The 20474-nt window shown below is 50.4% G+C and overlaps 1 protein-coding gene across 3 annotated transcripts in view; it reads right to left on the reverse strand.

Moving 5' to 3' along the window:
• The window catches only part of ZNF469 (zinc finger protein 469), a 162820-nt gene that overhangs the window by 96844 nt on the left and 45502 nt on the right, over nt 1–20474 (reverse strand). For 2 of the 3 annotated variants that reach the window (XM_074582721.1, XM_074582718.1), the window contains exon 1: nt 6988–7464. The gene's annotated coding sequence lies outside the window, so the exon portion shown is untranslated. Of the gene's footprint in view, nt 1–6987; nt 7465–20474 lie in introns of those variants that run through there. The other variant, XM_074582720.1, reaches the window with a different exon arrangement.

Below are 20474 nucleotides of genomic sequence, written 5' to 3' on the forward strand. Positions count from 1 at the left end.
GGGGAGGAAAAATAACCCGTCGGTTCGGAGTAGCTGCTATCTCACCCATCATCGCTGTTACCTGCAATGGTGGAGCTGACAGATCTCACCTGACGGCGGGCACAGCGCCGTCCCATCCCCAGCCAGGCTGGGTTTCGGGGGAGCAGCCACCAGCATCGTCACCAGCCGTCACGGGACCCGGGTTCCCTGGGACGGGAGGATGGGAGGCTCCCAGGGAGGGGAGAGCTACACCAGGGACCCCCAAAAAGAAGCGGGGATTCTGCAAAGCAACAACCACAACTGCTGGTATTTGAGGTGGTTATAACCGCGGTTCATGACCAGCCTTTTTTCCCCCCAGAATTTGCCCACAGCCAAGACGGTCTCCAACACGCTGGTATTTAACACCGAGGCCGCTGCTGCCATTGCGCTGACTCACAGAATTCACAGACAACGCACCTTGTAGGCTTAAAAACCCCTTAATTTAGATGGACTGTTGATTGCTGTCTGCCGCTTCAGTAAAGCACGTTCCCGGAGATCTCAGCCTGCAGCCGAACGCCCGGCCTCGCAGCGAGGACCCTCCTAGGACCCGCATCTCCCCCGTGCTCGGGCGGGGAGCTTGGAGACCGCTGATGCTCGCCCGTCGTTGTGGCGTGAGGCTTTGCAACAGCAGGTCTTGAGAACAGAGGTCCCGCAGCATACGGCAAATCCCAGGCAGAAAATTACAAACATCACATCTACTTTCTTTTTTTTTTTTTTTTTTTTAGGCTGTTTCCCATCCAGGAACAGAGAACAACACGGAGCGTCCTGGGAACTGGGCCCAGGGAAGGGATGAGGCCCGTGTGGAGCAGGGATGACTCTCGCTTAATGGTTATTTGAATTTTTAAAATCTCCCTCCCTTATCAGCAGTTTGATGTCCGGATTCTGAGAAAGCCTGAGTACATTCCCCAGCTCGCTCTCACGGTTTCCCCTGGCTCGGTTTCTAGGTGAGAAAACGCCATGGGGTAAACAGGTAAAGCAAAGTGCTTGAGCTTACTCGCAGCATGTGAACGGGGGCTTCAGCTTTTGCAACAGCCCTTTTGAAACACCTCCCTCTGCTGACTCGGGCACCCCCGGTTAAGGCCCAAGGTACCCGCAGCAAGCCCCGCTGAGAAACAGCAGCGGGAGAAGGGTCAACGCACCAGCAGAAACGGCTGGGGGCGTCAACAGTGTGTTTTGGAGCCATTGGAAGCAAAGGGGCTTTGCAAGGCACCCCGCTGCCCCAGCCTTTGGGAAGCCCAGTGCCACAGAAGGGGATGTGCAGGCCCTTTACTCCTCGGAGCAACGGCCGAGCTCTGCGCAGGGCGAGTCAGCTGCCTTTAAAAGAAAGAGCATCTTTTCCCTTCCAGACCATAAATCCTGTGGCCATTATTATCCAGCGTTCCCTACTGACTTGCTCTTTGCGTTTGCATCTTCTCTTGCTAGAACAAGCCCCAGGATGACTAAAATCACACGGTCAGAGCTGCCCTATTGTGCTCCCTGCATGGATGGACCTGGATCTCAAACGTAAACGTTTGATCTCAACCTCCCCGGTGCCAGCTCCCCACTCACTGCAACTCACCCATCCCAAAGCAAAGCAGCACGAGCCTGCTGACACCTCTGAGTGCTCTCCAAAAAAATAGTTCATCATAGTTTCTATGGTGAAAAGCGCAAAGCAAACTATTTCAGTGCCGATTTTCAGCATCCCCTGATGCTCCCTGCACCGGCGAGCAAGACATGAGCTGTTGGAAGACCTTAACCCCCCGTGCAGGGGGCAAGGTGGCTCCAGTGTGCCCCAGCCACCGGAGCCCTGCCATTACCACAGCAACCCCCTGTGTTTGCATCGCCTGCGCTGCTATTTCGGGGCCGTTCTCCGGCCCGCCAAGGGCAGTGCTTCGGTTGCTACGATAACAGGGATCTGTTTTCCACGCGCCCCCATTCGCACCTGATGCTGAAGGGGTTTGACCTTTCCTTCCCTCCCCTCCGACAGCTCATTACGGACAGCAGGAGATGGCAAGGAGAGTAAGGCGGCGTGCGCTCCAGCAGAAGGAATTGGAGCCCAGCTTGAAAACACAGCTAATAAACTTGAAAGCCTGAGCCTATCTCAAGCCAGTTCCTCGATTTTTACAATAACCCAAAGCGTCGCTTGAGAAAAGCGCAGCCTCTCCGCAGCCGGGGCTGGGGCTTGGGGCAGAAGCATCTTCCTCCGACAGCGCCGGGCAGAAGTGCCACTTACACCTCCAAACCCACCAGCTGGACCAGTTTGCCTCCAGCCATCAGATATCTCTGCTGCAAAACTGTGCCGTGCCCTTGCGTAATAAATAATCCTCTAACTAGAGGCCGCTGAATCCCATCAGGATCAAGTGCGTTTTCCTCGCATCTTTTATCCTCCCCGCTTGTCCGACTGAACTTTGTGCTTCCCCCATAGTGGTAGGAATTTCCTGCTTCCTGAGACGGCAGTAAATACTTAAATATGCTAAACGAGCCACTGTGCTCATATTTTAGAGAACGGGTCCTTGGTTTCTCCACGAGCCGCCCCGCGCTGCCCATCGCCCGCGGCACCTCTCGCAGCCCAGCGCCCGCGGCCCTCCCCCCGGCGCCGCGCATTGTTCGCTGAAGTCTCGGCAACAAGCTACCGGCATTTTTCTGGTACCAGCCAGTATCGCTGTGTTGGAGAGAATTCCCAATTCAGCAGGATTTCATGGGGCTTAAGAACAAAACTCACTTTTTTTTTTCTTTTTTTTTGTTTTAAATAGAAATCTTTCTCCCTGTTGCTGCTCTACTTCTAATTCTTAATTGGACGAGGCAGGTTCTTTCCTATTTCCACTAGGGCTGTGCAAAATTATGAGATCCATTAGCTTTGCAAAGAAAAAAAGCCTTCTCAAATGATTTTCAAATTCTCCCTTGGAACACATGTGCTCTGTGGCCGGGTAATTTTGTTTAGGGTAATTCACTAGCGCTAATTTCCTGTAAGTCTTGCAAGATATATGACTATATTTTTTGGTTATTTTCCACATATATTCAGCACTAATTTCCCTCGGAGCAATATTTACGTGCAAAATATCCCCAGAGACGATGGAGGGTTTTTTGTTTGCAGGAACACTGGAAATGCCCGGTGGATCAGATCACCGGGGCGGTCAATTCAGCGCTCATCTAAGCTAGCAGAGGGCTGTTATTCCAAAACACATAGATACTGCCTCCAACACAGCCCCAGCTTTCCCCAAGGTCCCGAGCTCTCGGAATTGTAGTTCTAATTAGCCTGGGTGACTTCATTTCAGTAAATTGCTCATAACTGAAAAATGCTGTTTCTGTAAACTGCAAGCCGTCGGTGAGCAGGTTGAATGGCGAACGTTAGGATTTCAGTGGCATATTTAAGGTGTAAGTTCGAAATGAGTAAAATTTGATGAGGAGGCAGACGCTCAGTGCCCAGGAAGGAAGAGGCTTGTCTGGATGCAGAGGCAGGAGCGAAAAAACTTCAGCCACCCAGCTCAAAAGATACCTGTGCCCTGGGAGGGGAGATCCCTTAATTCAAATCCTCGCTTGCGGCACCCTGAAGCTCAGCAGTGTCCCCACGATAGAGACAGCAGGGCTGGAGACAGATGCTGGGAGAGGTGCAGCCTGGTGTCGGAGCATCTCCTCCCGTGCACTGCCTTTCCATCACTCAGGATGGCTTTGCACGTTTCCACATCACTTTTCTTTTAAATCATGGATTCTTTTCCTCAACACAACCTCCGTTTCAGGCCGACACAAGGCAAATATCTACCCTTTGCTTTTCCGCTTCAGCTGCTGATCTACAAATCCCAGCTGGCCACCGAGCCCCCGTTATAATTTGCTTTCACCTCCAGGTGGAGCGTTTCGGTTGCTGTTGCAGGGCTGAGCCCCGCTCTCCCTCCCCGCTGCGCAGCCTCCCCTGGACACCACGCCGCAAAGGAGGAAAAACCCCAACCCATCTACGCGCAAATCCCAAATGCCACCGCACGCTTGGAGTCACCGTTTCGCCACGACGGACGGACGGCGGCCAAGCGGCCCCTTGCCTTGGTGCAAGGGACCACCCCTGCCTTGGTGCACGTGCAACGAGACCCACCACCACCACCCCTTGATGGTGGCAGCAAGGATGTTCTGCAACGGGCTGGATTTTGGGGATGTCCCAAGCAGGTGACGCAGGTCTTGAGCGCCTTCCCCGTGGCAGCATCGGCTCCCCCGGCAGCAGAAAGTTTCGGTTTTGCTGGAGAAAGAGTCTTGTTCCAGGGTGGATTTTCACGCTCCGAAAGGCAGAACTGGAAAGCCAGTCGCGAGCCAGGAAGGAAAAATTGCACAACAGGAGTGGGGAGGAGGGGAGACCTGGATCAAAAACCACCCTCCTTCACTTACAGGAAGGCAACTGGGAGAAAGCACGGTGTGGAAATGAACTTCCCAAAATAAAGGGAATTTAATGCTAACCAAAACACCCAGACACAGATGAACTTAATCATACTGAAGTGGGCGAAAGTCATTAAATAAACAGCAAAAGTCAAAGTGTTGAGATTGGGAATATATTTAGCTATCAGCTCTTAGGGAGAAAAAAATAAACATTGGGAATTGCATGGCAAAAAGTTATCTGAAGTACTGAGACAAAGAGAAAAAAACAAATATGAGTCTTTGCTGACACATAACGTACATAATGGCTCTTTCAGAAGGCCGTGGGCAGGGGTTAGGAGCCGGTTAGGAAGGTAACGCTGCAATGGCAGGGGGATTTCCAAGGCGCTTTATATGCATTTGCCTTCTCTGATTTCTTATTCTTCTAGTCCCAACGCCACCATAAAGTTTTTTAACATTGACTGTGGTTGGTATAGCTATCGACAGCCAGGGGCTGGTCCTTGGCTGCTGGCTGACCCTTGCGTTTCATCTCCCATTATTGCAATTAGTCTCCCTAATTGCAAAGCGCAGTGGCTTGGGCGCACGAGTGTCCTTGTGACCCATTTGCAAGTCTGCGGCATAAAATGGGATATAAATTTTTATACTCCTCCGGTTTTCCTTTCTATCAGCTTGGCAAGAGTTTGCATTTTTTAAACAGATGATCCAGGGTTCAGTTCTCGCTCATGAATTTCACGTTCATTTTGCCGCTGCAAGAAGATCTGTGCAAAAAGCGCACACAACTCATCAGCCTTCGTGTAAATCCGACGTCCTGGAAACCAGTCGCGAGCTTTTGCACGGAGGGATCCTCACACGCAGGGCTTGACGGCGGCGGCTGGTGCTTGCAGCGCTCACCTGGCAGTCCTCTGCGTGCAAAGGTGGCCGTGAAACTTGTGGGACCCATAAAATCGGAATTGGCTGGTTTGTCATCTGGAGCTTTTGACCTCCAATCGCTCACCAGTCTCCTGGCTGGGGAGTTTAACTGGTTTTAGTAAGAGACGTGCTGACTACAGCACTTGAGCCGATCTTGTCTGTCACCCCTGCGCTACAGGAACATCTTTGCAAAGTGGGGAAGGAGAAGAGTAATTTTCCTGGTATGAATAAGCCAGGGCCCTTTACCCATCCCAACACAGTGTTTCGGAGGGGGGACGGAGGCAGAGTTGCTGTGGGGCCCCTGCAGGAAGGATTGTTCGTGGAGCAATCACTTGGAAATGCAAGGGAATAAATCACCCTCCCTGAATCACAAGTCTATACCGAAGAGATACCTGGACTGCAAATGCTCAGCAAAAGTAAATAAATAAAAATCAGAGCTAAAAATCACAGGTAAAATCACCCCGAGAGTCAAATGGGGATGTGCATCGCCTGTAGCTGCTTGTTGAAGTACTAACTTGAGCTCTTAATGCCAACAAAACCTCTGCTGGCCCCTCTGGATTTTCCTGAGTCATTAGACGGTCAAGAAAACAGCAGGTCACTGGATGCTTGTCAAACTCCATAGAAGAAACCGATAAAGCCATTTATTCTATACAGGAATCAAAACCAGCGCATACAAATTTCCGCTCCCAAAAACATTTCAATGATTAGCTTTGATTAATGGCGCTGCCAGAAGATCATTCATCAGTATTAACTAACAACATCTTTTTCCACATTATTTCCAACTCCCTAGAAGCTAGAAAATGAAATATATTTCTCTTTTACGACATTCTTTTTGCCCTGTTCCCATCTGCGTACTGGTTTTGCGGTTTTTCAGCGTTGCCCACGAGACCTGCTCAAATACAAGAGGGTCGGTGCAAACCCTCGCACAGCACACGCTGCTGCTCCGTTAACGGGCTGCGGGCATCTCTCTCCCATCTGTTATCGTAGGGCTGCTTAGGAGCACCCCGTACTGGAAGGCTGCTCAGTGTTGTTGAGCTTCTAGAGTGATTCCCCCTCCTCCCCAGCTTGTTTTTTTGTTTTTTTCCTGCAGGAGACAACTGCCATAAAGTCCTGAATTTGGAAGCCAGGCCATCACAGTCCGCGATGCTGATTTTGCAACGATACAGCATAAATGAAAAATTAGGTCGGGTTTTGGGCTGCAACGGCATCTTACCACCGCTGAGGACTAAGGGAGGGCAGAGAGCGTGTCCCAGGCACGTGGGACCCTGAGCTCTGCGCTCTCCTGGAGCATCCGGGAAAACACGGCAGCAAAGCACAGCGTCACAAACACACACACAACCTCAAAGGCCGAGAACTCCACGCTGCCCGCGGTATTCCCCGCTTCCCAAGTGCAGGGTTCAAATGCTGGCTTTCACAGGCTGAACATTTGGGTTTGTACAGAGGAATTATTTTGGAAGGCACGGTATAATTGTGGCTCACCCTGTAAGCAGCATCACATCATAAGAACGTACGACCCAGCAGACTCATAAAATCGGGAAGGGACAGCGCAAACTTTATGGCTGCAGGAATCAGGGAGCTGCCAGAGGTGTCCGGGCAGCAAACCGGGTGCCTTCAAGCAAACAAAACCTCACGAGCGAAGTCCACGCACGAGACCACGGCACAGAAACTACTCTGCACTGCGTTAGGCGATTTATCAATTCGGGAAAAAATAAGAGGCTGTTTCCTTACCGTCGCTTGACCAGCTCCAGACTCCAGCGGGCAGCAGCGCTGTCTACAACGGCCTCGGCGTTAAGCCGTGCTCCCTCTCCCACTCCAGTCCCAGCCCCTCATCTGCTGCCAGACACCTTCAGGATACAAAAAAAAGAAAAAAAAAGAGAACATTAAGAGATTTTGTTAGCAAGCAGAAAGGTCTGTGTTACTTCTCCTCTGTTTTCTCACTAATCGCTTTATCTGGGGATACTAGGCATAAAAACAGCAACTACGGAAAAGCTACCTAAGAAATTTTAGAAGAAAAAAGCTGAAAGGCAGAGCAAGCATCACTTGTGATAGTGGTGTTAACGTTTGCCCTCCAGGTACGAGGCTGGGAAGGACTTTCCATCAAGCCACACACCTTGCTCCTGCTGGGTTGGTGCTGTGGATAGAGTTAGGGCCCCTGGCAGCCCCCCAGAACTTCGGTTCTTTCCCCAAACACCTTCCAGTCTTTCTAGTTACAAGCCAGCCCCTCAGGAGAAGCGGCTCCCCTTGGCCTTGGGAGATGAAGTGGTGGGGACCCAAACCACAGTCACTGCTGGAGCAGGAAGGACTGTTACTCTCCACCACCATCTTCCTGGTGATAAATTTGAGCATTTCCAGAAGATCAGAGGAGGCACAAATGAACCTCAGGGAAAGGCAGGACACTCTCCCTGCTTCCTCCTCGTCCCCTGTTCCTTTCCAAAGTCAACTGGTGGAGCCACCAGAAACCAGCTTGATGCACCTCCCGTGGCAGGGTGTCCCTTGTCCCCAGCCTCCCCCATGGCAGCCCTAGCCACAACGATGGGCAGAGGGGCCGAGCTGCCCCCCGGCTCTGGCTGCAGCCTGCCATGGGTCAGCTTGCCACCGAGCCGCAGAGAGCAACCATCATTCTTCTGACAGCTCGGGAGGTGTTTCCAGACCGCTAGACTCGCTTTCTGTCACTGCAGATAGGAAAAAATCTCCAGTCATCCAAAAATGGATTCCAGCAGGCCCTCCAGGTAATTCTTAAACCTTGAGACAGGCCTGGAGAGCGATCATTCCCCTCTTAATCCCCTAAAAACATCCACAGGAATGGCAAACTGGCTTCCCCCACACGTCTGCCCCTTCCCCCGGAGCCCCAGCTCCCCCTGTTCGGAGTCGGACAGACAAAGGCTGCCTCGAATCTCGGCTTTCCCAAGAGTTTAGTTTCAGGTCAACGAGCCTATGAAGAATAATTGCATCGAAGGAATGGCACATGCCATCGCCGTGATGTGATGCGGCTAGAAGGGCTTTCCCCAGCCGATGCTGGCTCCTGGGCCACCATTACTCCTGAACCGCCTGGATGCTGCCCCATCCTGGAAATGCCAGCACCTCATCCAGGCACTGGAAGCCGCTGGAGATGCGCTCAACCCTTCGCTCCTTTTCCCACCAATATGCTATTATTTAACTCCGTTTATATTTATTTATGTTTTGCATTAAGCTAATGTTAATGCAGGTGTCTCAGCTATATAGGAGGTAGACAGAGATTGGAATGGTATGAAAAATAAAGCTAATTACCTGCTCCTCTGGCAAGCATGCATGCCTGCTCCAGGCAGGCTCGTGTATGCTTCAGGAGCAGTTTTCAGCAAATATACACCAGCCCTTCCCAAAAACAAGCTGCCAAACACGACCATCGCCTGCCAGGGCATCTCTGCTTTTCTTTTGGCCAGCGGGCAGTATTCTCCACCGAGGTACACCTGCACTTACGCCCTCCCTCAAAACCCTCCATCCCCGATTGACAAAAACTGGAGAAAACAAACCAAAAAGGCAGCAGGGCGTGCGAACGAGAGGGATCGTGACAGATGGGGCAAAGCTAGAAACGGCTCTTTGTACACGTGCTGCCTTTTTTTTTTTTTGTGTTTGGCTAGGAAACACTAGAAAACGAGGCCTTCTGTATCCAAATGGCCTCGTTTTGCTTCGAGTGTTTCCCATTTTTAAAGCCTGTCCGCAGTTGTGTATATAGTGCTCTATAAATATTTCATTGAGGCCGCAGCGCGAGCCCTTTCCTTCGCGTTCATCCTCCGACGCTTCCTTTTCGCTCTTCCACGATGCTCAAGCGGGATCTGCCCGGGACTCCCCCCGAGCTCTCAAACCTCCGTGCAGCACAGACTGAGCAGGTAAAAACGATGATAACAGCTAACGGGATCACAGAGCTATAATTTCTAGCGTTAGGATCATCACGACGCACATTTTTTTCCGCCGAGAGGCTGGAAACCAAACTGTAAAATATTTTTTATTTTTTTCCCTTTTCTAATAATCGGCACACTTGAATAATGGGAAGAAAAGCTTGATATCCCTACCACCCCCTACCAAAAAATGGGTACGGCAGCGTTTCTAGGGACTGCTGCGTTGAAAATGAGGATCACAGGACACAAGGAAAGAGAAACTGGGCATCAGCATCTCCTTAACTCTGCAGATGACTTGCTGCAACACACACGAGTGCTACCTGAAACGCCTCTTTCCCCGGTGCATCCTTAACGTCCACAGAGGAGCAGCAAGGGTTAGCGGATGACCGTTTATCCTCCAAAAGCCTTTTTGGTGACCACCACCCAAGCCCCACTGGCACTGCTGGGGACCCCCAACTTTGCCAGGGTGGTTTCTGGGCAGAACGTTTCTCGCCCCTTTTCCTCCGTCCCTTGCGGACTTTGCTCTTGGTTCACACTGATATCACACACGTGGGCGTCCCAGCCGCCGCCTAGGACTGATGGGTCCGTTGGTAGGTCTAAGCTCGCGCAAAGGATCCTGCCCAGTTTGTCTGTACCCCACCCCAAGGGAAAAAAAGTAGGTCCTCCATGAATGAAGAAAAGGAAAGGAGGAGAGAAAGCATGACTCCAGCAATTTTCATGGCATTCAGCAGGCCTGGAAACAGTGATGGCAATAATTGCCTGTAGCCTCCCGAAAACTGCTTGTCACAGATTTTCCGAACGCTGAAAAATACAGAGATATATATTTGTAAGTAACCACCAGACTCAATCAGCTCATCTTGACCAAATACTCCACAATGACATTATTCCACAATGGCATAATCCTTAGAGAAAAACCACAGCATTCTTGGACCCCAAACAGAAACTCGACACATGTAATACCTAATGCTAGAGTGTACTTTATACCCTGTTTTCCTATGAGTCATTTTCCATCCCACTGTCTGCTGAAAAATGCTTTTTTGTTTATTTATTAAAGATTCTCTCAATGGCTTTATTGATGACAGAAGAAGGGAGTGAGCGAGGCAGAGATTCGGCATCCCAGAGACCTGCCACCGAATCTGGCCTAACTAAAGCCATCTGCTCAGGACAGGAGCCACAGCCACCACACTGGCTGCCAAAATCAGATTTTAAAGGGACAGCGCTAGAGCTGGGGGATGCAAACCAGGCTTTGCATTTTAAAACAAAAGCTGTGTTACAAAAAACCCCAAGAAAAACCAAAAAAAGAAGAGAGAAGTGCTTTTTAATCTACTGGGGGAGACATGGGACGGGAGGATGAAGTTGGTTTGTTTTGTTTTTACTGTCAAAGCCTGATTTTCTTGGCACAAATGGAAACACCCCCAGGCCTGTCTGGAAGAACCCGCGCTGGGCAGCTTTTCAGCTGGAGAAAACGGGCAAACGAAACCATGTACCAACCCAAAAAAGCGAAACCGGCTGGTCTAGCTCAATAGTCCAAAGCAAAGGCTCAATTCAGCCCTCGCCTGTGCTAGTATCCGCGCAGCGGGACCCCGTCTAAAGCCAGCAAGAGGCAGCTCAGAATCATCCCTGGGGGTGCAACGCAAGGAAAAACAAAAAGATAAATCACCCATTTATTTAATAAATACATTTAATTGTGCTATTTGATCAATCTTCATAATCTCAACAGCTCAAGCCTGAGCCATGGGGGTTTATTTTCCAATTTAATCTTGGCAGGACCCATTTAAACACTATAGAGTGAGTAGCAGCACCTTCTGGGGATGTTGCAGGGAGCTGAAGGGTGATGGATGGAGCTGGGGCTGCTGCGAGCTCGTACAACGCCAGCCGAACGCAGGCTGTGTGTGGTGCCTGCCCCAGCACCGACGGCAACAGCTCCAATCTTCAAGAGATGTTTAGCCAGCTAAACCTCTTTGCGTTAACGCGCTCAACTCTGCTTCCCCAATCTGTTCTGGTGGCAAGCTACCAGAGTCAGCTGGAAGGCTGACCTTTCCTGCCCCTCCAAAAAAGAGCTCCAAGTCTTTGCTTACAGGTTATGCTGGGTTTTTGCCTGATGTTTGACTTTCTAAAGGGAAAGAAGAAGAAAGGCCTGCGGGCAGGGGTCTCAGCTATGTTCCAGCTCCGGATTAGCCAAATCCAGTCAATGGCTATGGAGAGGAACTCATCCTGGCTTGCTCCATCAAGCTTGAGCTGCGCAAGACTGCCAGTCACCTGCCCACCATCTGAACAGCCCAAATATCAGAGCTCACCAAACACCACAACTCATCTGCGCTAATGACCGATGAAACAAGAAACAACGCGTTCATGGTCTGCAGGAGATCAGGTTAACTGATGGTTGTGATCCGTGCAATAGGCGCCATGAATCAGAGGACCTGCAGGAGATACGCTCGCCTCCCGATGAGGACCGTGCCACCCCCGTGAAGGAGCACATTGTGTGCAGCTCTCGGCATATGGTAGGACTCACTGTTCACATTAAAACCAATAATCACAGATCTAAAATAATAACATTAGGGATATCCTTGCTTCAAATAGACTTTCTGTCTTCCCCACCTTCAGCCAAATACAAAGAATAAGCTCACATATATGCATTTATATACATGCGTCATAAATACACGACACAAGCAAGGCAGCCAAGTCAGCTCTCCTGACCTCTCTGTGGTGCTGACAGGAGATCCCTAGTGCAAACGTTACACGTTTGCCCTATATTCATTCTTAAACAAAATGAGCGAAGGTCAAAACTAAGTTTCCGTAGGAGGGCACATTTGCTGTCCAGATGGTAACAAAATATGAAGGCCGTTTCTGTGAGCAGAATGGACAAATCGACGCTCTGCAGCCCTAACGTCATTCTGACCTTCACTCCGTACAGTACACATATGCTTTTTCCCTTGGGCTTATGCATCAGAGATGGAGTTTGGGATTAGCAAAGCAGAGTGCAGGGGGGTCCCTTGTTCATATGGTACCCGGTCCCGTATTGCACCAAGCCCAACGAAGCTCACCCCTATAGCTCACGTACCTTCATAAAGCCCTGGTGCCAAGTTCAACCTTGGGATGAAACCCCTCTCTGCAGCCCATGGGGTTTCATTTCCAGTGTTTGGCACAACCCTAAAATGACTCAAGAGTAGTGTCTAAAAACAGGAGAAGGTCTGCTAGGGGAAGAAAAGAAAATAGACCCAAGGCTGGGATCAACATCAGTTTAACAATATTTCTCAGGTCAACTAGGTTAACTTGCTGGTTTCTAAAAAGCACACACAAAAAATTCTCATCCATTTGCCTCTGTTGGGAAGAAGCACCAAGGCTCAATAGAGCAGGTTGCCTTCAGCATCTTTAGCAAGATGCTTTCACCAGGGATTTATGCTACAGTGGTGTGGCACAGAGACTAGAGAGCTTGTGAAGGGTTGCAAGAGCAGGATCAGGGACCTGGGGATCGGTGTTGCAGTGACTTTCACCGTTGGCACTAGAGTCGAGCCTGAGCCATACCTGGCCGTGCAGGGGAAGACACGGAGAGGCAGAGCTCTCTCAGCCTCCATCCTGCCATCAGCCAGCGGTTTGGTCACCGTGCTCCAGGTCCCACAACAGGGAAGACGCACATCGCAGCTTCATCCAGACCGCAGCGCAGTGCAGAACTCCCCCACGGAAAGCACTGTGCAAAATCTCAAAGGGGGGAAAAAAAAAAAAAAAAACCCAACCCAAAAAAAACAGGGCTGTGGCCCAGAGTCAAAGCGCCTGGGTCCTACAGTCCTGGAAGCAATACTGCAGACAGAAAGCTGCAACGATTCCCAGTTGTTTCTGTTTTGTTTTCTTGGCCTAATTTCTTTCAGGCTGTCAATAGCTGCATGTCCTCCGCAGAGCCAAGCAGAAATCTAGTCAAATCCTGACTTATCCTAGAGCAAAGAAACATCCTTATTGTTATTCCAGCCAGGAATGCATGCATTTTTATTGGCCTGAGAAGCGCAATCAATACGCTCGGGAGCAAAAGTACTGCCCACCTGCCACCTCCTCTTTCTCTGTCCTGCAAAGAGATCAAGCTTCTTACAACCTGTTTTTTCCTAGGTTGAACTATGAGGTCAGAAGGAAGGGCTCCGATGGCAGGAGAACCGGTGCTCTTCAGCTGCAGCTTTTGTACCTCACTCCAAATGCGGAACCTAATGCAATGTGAAAACTATTACCCAATCGCAGAGGAAAGCTAATTCTCCAGGACAGCCTGAAACATGCAAATATAACCATGATCTTTGCCATTTGCAACACAATGGAAAATTGCTAATAAAAGTTCCCATTGTGTCGGGGATGTAATACTAACCGCGTGGTATTTCTCGCTCCCTCCTTCCTGCCTTCCCCTTTGCAGCCAGGCAGCTAAAAATGGCTCAAAATTTCCCAGCTCAAATGCTCGGGGTCAAACAGCAATGCTGAAGCACCAGAACGAAGGGTTTGAAGACCGTCTACTGCACGGCCCGTTGCTCCCATCCAGGCTCAGGGGATGCAGTGCTCCTGCTCCATGCTCGAAGCCCGGGAGCACTGCCTGCGACTCCGGCTTGAGGACGGACCTCTTCAAGGTGCAGGAGGCTGTAGGGCTCCCCTCTACCCCCCAGTTAACGCCACCCTACACTCTCAGCAGCATGCCATGGGGTGGGCAACGTGAAGTCCAGCCAGCCTCCTATCCCCCCAGACATCTCCAAAACACCATGTCCTTCCCACCCTGCCACTGAGCCGCTGCTCAGAGTGCTGGTGACCCACGCAAAGTGATCGAAGACCTCTCCCCATCCTCATTGCTACAAAGGCATCTTGCTTTGGACACAATTCTCCCTTCTCCTTTCTCTAAAGGAAAAAATGTATGCATACACATTTACCGCGTTGATGTCTGCCTACACCCTTGTCCCAGCCCCAGAAAAACACAGGAATTAAAAACTGGGCCAGTGTTTTCAAGGCTGGATGCCTAGAAAGAGGCTCCTTGATCCGTCTTTCGGCACAAACCACCTGATTGCGTTACAACCCGCACGAGCACCTGTGGCTCCCGGCAGCCTCCTCTTTAAAGGGGGTCGGCGCTTGCAGGGATGCCAAAGGAGGGACCGAAAACCCGACTCTGGGCTCCCTGCTTTGAGGACTGTGAGCTTTCCCAAGGCTCCTTCCAACTCCAACTCGCTTCCTTCCTCCCCAGGCTTTTTAGGCTCTAGCACTGACCAAAAAGGCAGCAGCAGGAACAGGGGTCAAGCAGGAGAAAGGACGCAAGCGCAGCTCACACCTCTGCCCTGCTGCTTCGGAAGGGCACTCGCCTCTTCCACCTTGTGCTTTTCCCCGCAGCGTCCTTTCTCCTGCTGACATCCCCCGAGCATCAGCATCTTTGTTGTGCCCCAGCGACTCCTCCGGCCCTTCCGCAGAAGGAAAGTGTAGGATTAAATTGTGGCACACGTGAGATGCAAAACCCAGCACAGAACCTCAGATCTTGACAGGCTGCAGGAGAAACACCCGTGACAGGGCAATCAGGGGCAATTAAGAGATTTCAGCTGAAACCAGTGGCTTCAGTGTTTCACTGAGGCAGCCAAATGGCTTTATTTCTGTGTATTTATCAATAATCTCATTATTTACAGGACCCATGTGCTCTTGATTACCTTCCATATTCCAATATTGAAGGGACATCTGAGGCTGGTTAGCCTGTTTGTAACAGGTCCATCTTCAGCTTTTTGGTATTTCCTGGTTGGCACGTGGCCAAATCAACACACTCCTCTCTTTCCACTTAAAAAAAGGAGTCCCTCCAAGGGACTGCACTAAGCAATTACCTCGTTCAGCAATTCCTAACGCACAAGCTGCCTTGGGACTTTATGTGTTTTAGAACAAAAACACAAGCCCAAACCTCAAAACTGAAAAGAACAACAAAACATAAAACCTCTTTGATTCCTCTAGTTGTCCGCTGGTGAGTGCAGGCAAGGAAAATAGTTTAGGGGTTGGGAACATTTCAAACGTGGAGGTGTTTCAGGGTTCTCTTTAGTGGGGCGGTGATGGTGATTTTTAGGAGGATCGGAGAGTTAGCTGCAGATGGCAGCTGTACGTCTGCAAGCAGAGGCCACGCTGCCAGCACCCGAACCTCTTCCACTTGGTTTTCCCCTTTAACTTGCAGCTGACAGAGGCTCGGATGGAAGAAGCCCCATGAAGCAGCAGCATCCCTTCCGGGACGCTGAAGGCATCTGGCTCCAGCTGATTTAAGAAGCAGCAGTCTGAAAACCGAGCGGTGTTCGCATCTCTCTCTCCTGTGCCTCAGGAGTATTACTGCTCCACGAGGTGCGGGTTTGCTTTCCCTGCTGACATCGCTACATTTCACGGTGCCGGTGTTTAGCAAATCTTTGCTTACAGCATGTTTCTTTTGCTCTGGGAATCCCAGCCTGGGTTCAACAGCTGGTACTTTCAAGGAGATGAAGTTTGGGGAGGGTTTGCAAGCTGCTGGGTTCAGGCAGAGCAAGTGACTCAGTGACGGCTCCAGCATGAGCTGGTGGCCCAACTCAGCCCCAAACAGGCACCCTCAGCTTGGCTTCCTTATGCCCATCCCTACCCAGCACAAAACCTGGGCAGCAAACGTGCCCCCTTCCCAACTTCACCATGCCCTGCAGCTGGTCCCACAGAGAAGCCCACCCTACCATCAGCCAAACAAGTGAGGTACTTTGGTTGCAACATGGACAGCTTGGGAAACTTATTTCTGCAAACCCCATTACGGAACCAACATGCTGATTTCTCTTCTAAACACATGCCCACATGTGAATACAAGATACATTTCTGGACAGTTTGCATACCACAATTATCATCAAAACTAGGAGCGCGAGTGAGTCAGATTAAATTCTTCTCTAGGGCAGCCAAAGTCGGTCACAGGTGGGATCCAGAGGTTGACATGCTGGGTCTAAAACTCCCTGTTGGAAGAAAGCCTGCCCTGCCCTGTCCCCTTGAGAGATGAAACCATTCTTGTTGCTTCCTGCAGGGAGAGGCATGCCATCAGGATGCACAGGTGGCAGGGCCCGCCAGGAAATCTTAGTTGCTCTTATCACACTTGGAGTAGAGAGAACTGAAGGGACAATTCCCAGGCAGCCGTGATGGGCATCTGGGGAGATGCTAAAGCAGATCGCACCCTTCCTCCGCCCCACCACGGACTCCCAAGAGCAGCTAAAAGCCATGCAAACCAACTCCATCCCTGACAAGCCTGCCTCTATTCTCCCCAGAAGCCACCTTCAACATCGTGACCTTACACATCATGGAGGTTGTGACTGCCAAGTGAGGATCCAACTTAGCACGTGCCCATCAGCTGGAAGCGGTGGGGACCATCACAAGCTGCAGCTCGTGACCACCTTAATTGCTGCCAGATCCCTCCGGCACAGCGAGATAGGCAGATTTGCTGGCATTTCTAACTTCTCTGAGGTTCACGGGTGGCCCAGAATATGACAAAATATTGAGCTGTTAGCAAAGCAAAGAGATTTGGGCTGGAGTTCCTGGGTAAAAGTGCCAGATGTGTCACTTTTACTCAGCGCTGAATTGGCAGATCATCGCCGCTGGGGAAAAAGCTGGAGGGGAAGGAAAGGAAATCAAACAATTTCCCAGGTCACCTGTTTTCTTTATGCCAGCGCTGCCAGCTTCATACCGAAAAGTACAGCCCACAGATTAAACTTGTGCTAAACAGGATCCCTTCTCCACCCATTCTCCCACTCTCTCTGCATCCCTTGACTTGAGCCATTCCTAGGCATTTCACACCTAATTATTTATTATCCCTAATGAACTTTCTCATGCATCCACCCCTTTCCTCATCTGTAGCTGGTTTTAATTGGGCAGCTCCGTCCTCAGCTGCAAGAAGTTGTGCAATCTTGCTCACTCAACTGCCACCAGCCCTGCTCCACCTCAACTGCTATTTATTTTAATCCCAAACAACAAGTCTTGAGGACTTTCCCTGGTCTGTCTGTTCAGAGAAGTGTCAGTCACTGCAGAGGGAGAGAGAGAGGGACCTCTCTGAGATAATGTTCCAGGCTGACGCTTAATCAACATGATGGCCTCATTAACAGCACAACCCAGATAACGCAATCCTTGCAGCGCTGGCATTCCTCCTTGCTGAGCAGGCGCATAATAAATCAAGAAGAGATTTGGTGGGAAAGAAAAGCCCTGCTCTGTTCCCATGTGCTCTGGTGGTAGAGCTTTCCCCCCCAAAGGCCCCAAAACTTCTGCTGGCATGGAGTAACCGGAGATAATCAACACCTCCTGCAAACACCTCCCTGACTCCCAACGCACCGCTCCTCAGCTGGACGCCTCGGGCTCACGCCAACGGTGAAGGCAGCAGCATGACCCTGCAACGGGCGGCCAGAAATCTGGGGCAGCCATCAGAAGAGACGCTACAATCAATTCCCCGAGTACAATCAGCCCCTGAAAACCCCCCAGTATCAGTTGGCTGCTTTGGAAAGCAGTGCTTTCCCTTTCCACTGCTCGGAGACTCAAACCTCATATGGGGGGCAAGGGAAATTTTCGGCCCATTTTCTTCTCCTTCTTAGGACTCCTTTTGCCTGCCTGTGATCTTAATCGGAGCTCCTGCCTGGCAGGAGGCAGCCAAATAAAACAGGGCCGCACCGCTCGCGACCCAGCCTGAAACCGCAGTGTGCTCGCCCCAGAGAAGTGCTCCTTGTGAAGCCGGCTCAGCGTGTGAGCCGCGCTCCCGAGAGCACATCCATTCACTTGAAAGCCTATAAATGTAAACCCTTTGAAAAGGGTGGGAACAAAAAGGGCATAGATCGGTCCTCGGTCCTGCAGAACGGAGCTCTGCCTGGCAGCCGCCCATCCCACAGCGGGGGAAAAAAGGAAAAAAAAAAAGTATTCCACCATGTCTGTTTATTTTCCATTCCTCCTTCTCTAGGTAGCCTGTGCTGTGTGTGTGTGTGCTCGCCTTGTGAAGGAGAAGATGAATTTAGGCACCTTGTGGACAACTTTCCTCATCCCACAAATGCTCGCTGCCTCCTTATGCTGCTGGCATCCACCGAGGGCTAAAAGGTGAAGAACTGAGCCGAGGCAGAGAACTGTCTTCTCGTAGTCGCAGGTCTCCTGGAAATATCACAGGGAGGATTATAGCTTGCGAGCATCCCAGCCGAGGTTGCAGGCTGGAGAAGTTCAAGGGAGAGGGATGGAGGGAAAGGCCAAGAAGCAATCCGACAGCACAGCAAGTTTTCATTAAGACTGACTTCAGATTTGGCTTTCATGCACTTCTCAGATCCAGGCTGCTTCACATAAAAGGACAGTTTTTACCCCAGTGAACATCATGGTTTAGATTTACATCAAGGCTTTTGGTTTGAGTCTGTTTTGCCTGCTGTGGGAATTTATGGGTAACTAATTTTTCCTTGGGAGCTCTGGAGATGATGGAGCCCTTTTCCAAAAAAGCCTGCCACATACTTGGTTGGGATCTCACCTTGCACTTGGCAGCTGGAGTAATTTGACTGCATCTACCTGACATCAGGAAACATCCATGTGGTTTGAATTCAGAGGAACAGTCAAGAATTTTGAAAGCGGAGGACACAAAGAGTTCCACAGACAAAAACCACTAACATTCAAACAACCTCATGTCAAATGCCTTGGTGCTGCTCTCATGTTCCCCAGCACAAAACTCTGTTGAGTCTCTTGATCTATTTGAAGGAAGGCAGTGGCTCACGCAGACCAGCCAACGCGGCTTCCTCAACAGACCTATTTGTTCACGGCTCTATAATCGGAGACAGGCCTGAACAAAGCCCCAGATCAGAGAACGTCTAAATCTGGTGGAGGCAGAAGACTTCAAAATCCAAACCCAACCCCCCAGTCGTCCGAGAGACCTTGAACTTTTTAATGGGGCTCACGTACAAATCCACTTATGGATTTTTGAGGTGTTTGAAATCTGAACCAAATGCCACTTCAGGGCTTGGACCCACCTCTTTGGTTCATTTTTCAGCTCCTCTTTCACTTGAGAAGCAGTAGTCTCCCTCCTGACTTCAGTGTACTTATTTTTCCATTTATCCAGAATAACAGAATTCCTTCTCCAAGGGTTACTCTACAGGGTATCTTGTAGAGAACATCTTGGCAACTTGAAATGAAAATCTTCACGGCAGCTCCACCGCAACTGCTGAATGTGGTTTGCAGCCCTGCCTGAAAACAGGCAGACAGTGACTTAGGCAGATCTTCTGGAAACTTGGGTCCTGACTGTCTGTGAACTTCACCTCCATTTCCTCCAGGACTCTGGGACCTTCGTCATTCCAAAGCCCTTTTAAAATGTCATCACTTCAGGAGAGGCAAGTTGGTGCTTGAGCCAGAGCTGGCCTGCTGGGTGATGGAGTGATGAGACTAAAGCTTTGAACTTTGAACAGTCTGGAAAGCCACGAGAAGCCAGAGCAGGAGCTTACATCACCCTATCTCAGAGGCAAGCAAGCACGGATTCTCCCCAAGCCTTTGCGTTGTAGCCACTGTTGGATAGTTACGGGAAGCCAGGATGATGAATGTATGAGTCATTGCGGCTAGATGCTCTCCTGGGAGGAAGGAGCAAGAGTTTCCTCGCAAGAAGTAGCTTTTTTCCACTGTAAATCTTCTAAGCACAGTGATGAGTCTGAAAAGTCACTGGGGCTTGGCACTGGTTTGGCAACTGAAAGCCAGATGGCTTTGATGGGAAAGAGGATAACACTGTCTCCTTCTGAGTGCCTCTCTCCTAACAGGCTTCACCTACAGCTTGTCTGGTTCACTATGGACCACCTTTCTTCACCTCCTGGCTGCTCTAAGGTAGGCAGAGGCCAAACATAGGCTTTTCCAGGGTTGGAAATCCTGGTTCTACCTAAGGGAAGGGGAATTTTGTCTTCAGATTCAACAAGGGAAAGATTTTCAACCAAGATCCCTGTTTTTATTTTGAGACGTGTTCTTTAGTGAATAGTGAACTAAATCTGCAGGTATTCTGAGGGTCCTACGTGGACCCAAAGCTTCTGAATTTGTGGTGAAGGTCCTGAACACGTAATACCAGCAGTACGTCACCCCCACGCAGATCTCAGCTTTGCCATTCAAATTAGCGGGGTTCCCGATATGAGTCTGATCCTTCCACACATGGCTGTTATTCATTGAAGTCCCTTTTCTTGCATTTGGGAGAGGTGTGTCAACATTAAAGGGCACATAGATAGGAGACCCTTCATCTGGAAATGCGGAGAAGAAGATTTGCGATGCTCCACGGTGGAGCTGACGCTGCCCTGGCAGCAGCGGTACCCCAGAGGAAAGCACTCAAACACTGGAGCCTCGAGCATCCTCAGGGGGGCTCTGGAGGGTGGGAGATAAAACCCCAGG

This window comes from Larus michahellis, chromosome 4, assembly GCF_964199755.1.
Source record: "Larus michahellis chromosome 4, bLarMic1.1, whole genome shotgun sequence".
Lineage (NCBI taxonomy): Eukaryota > Metazoa > Chordata > Aves > Charadriiformes > Laridae > Larus > Larus michahellis.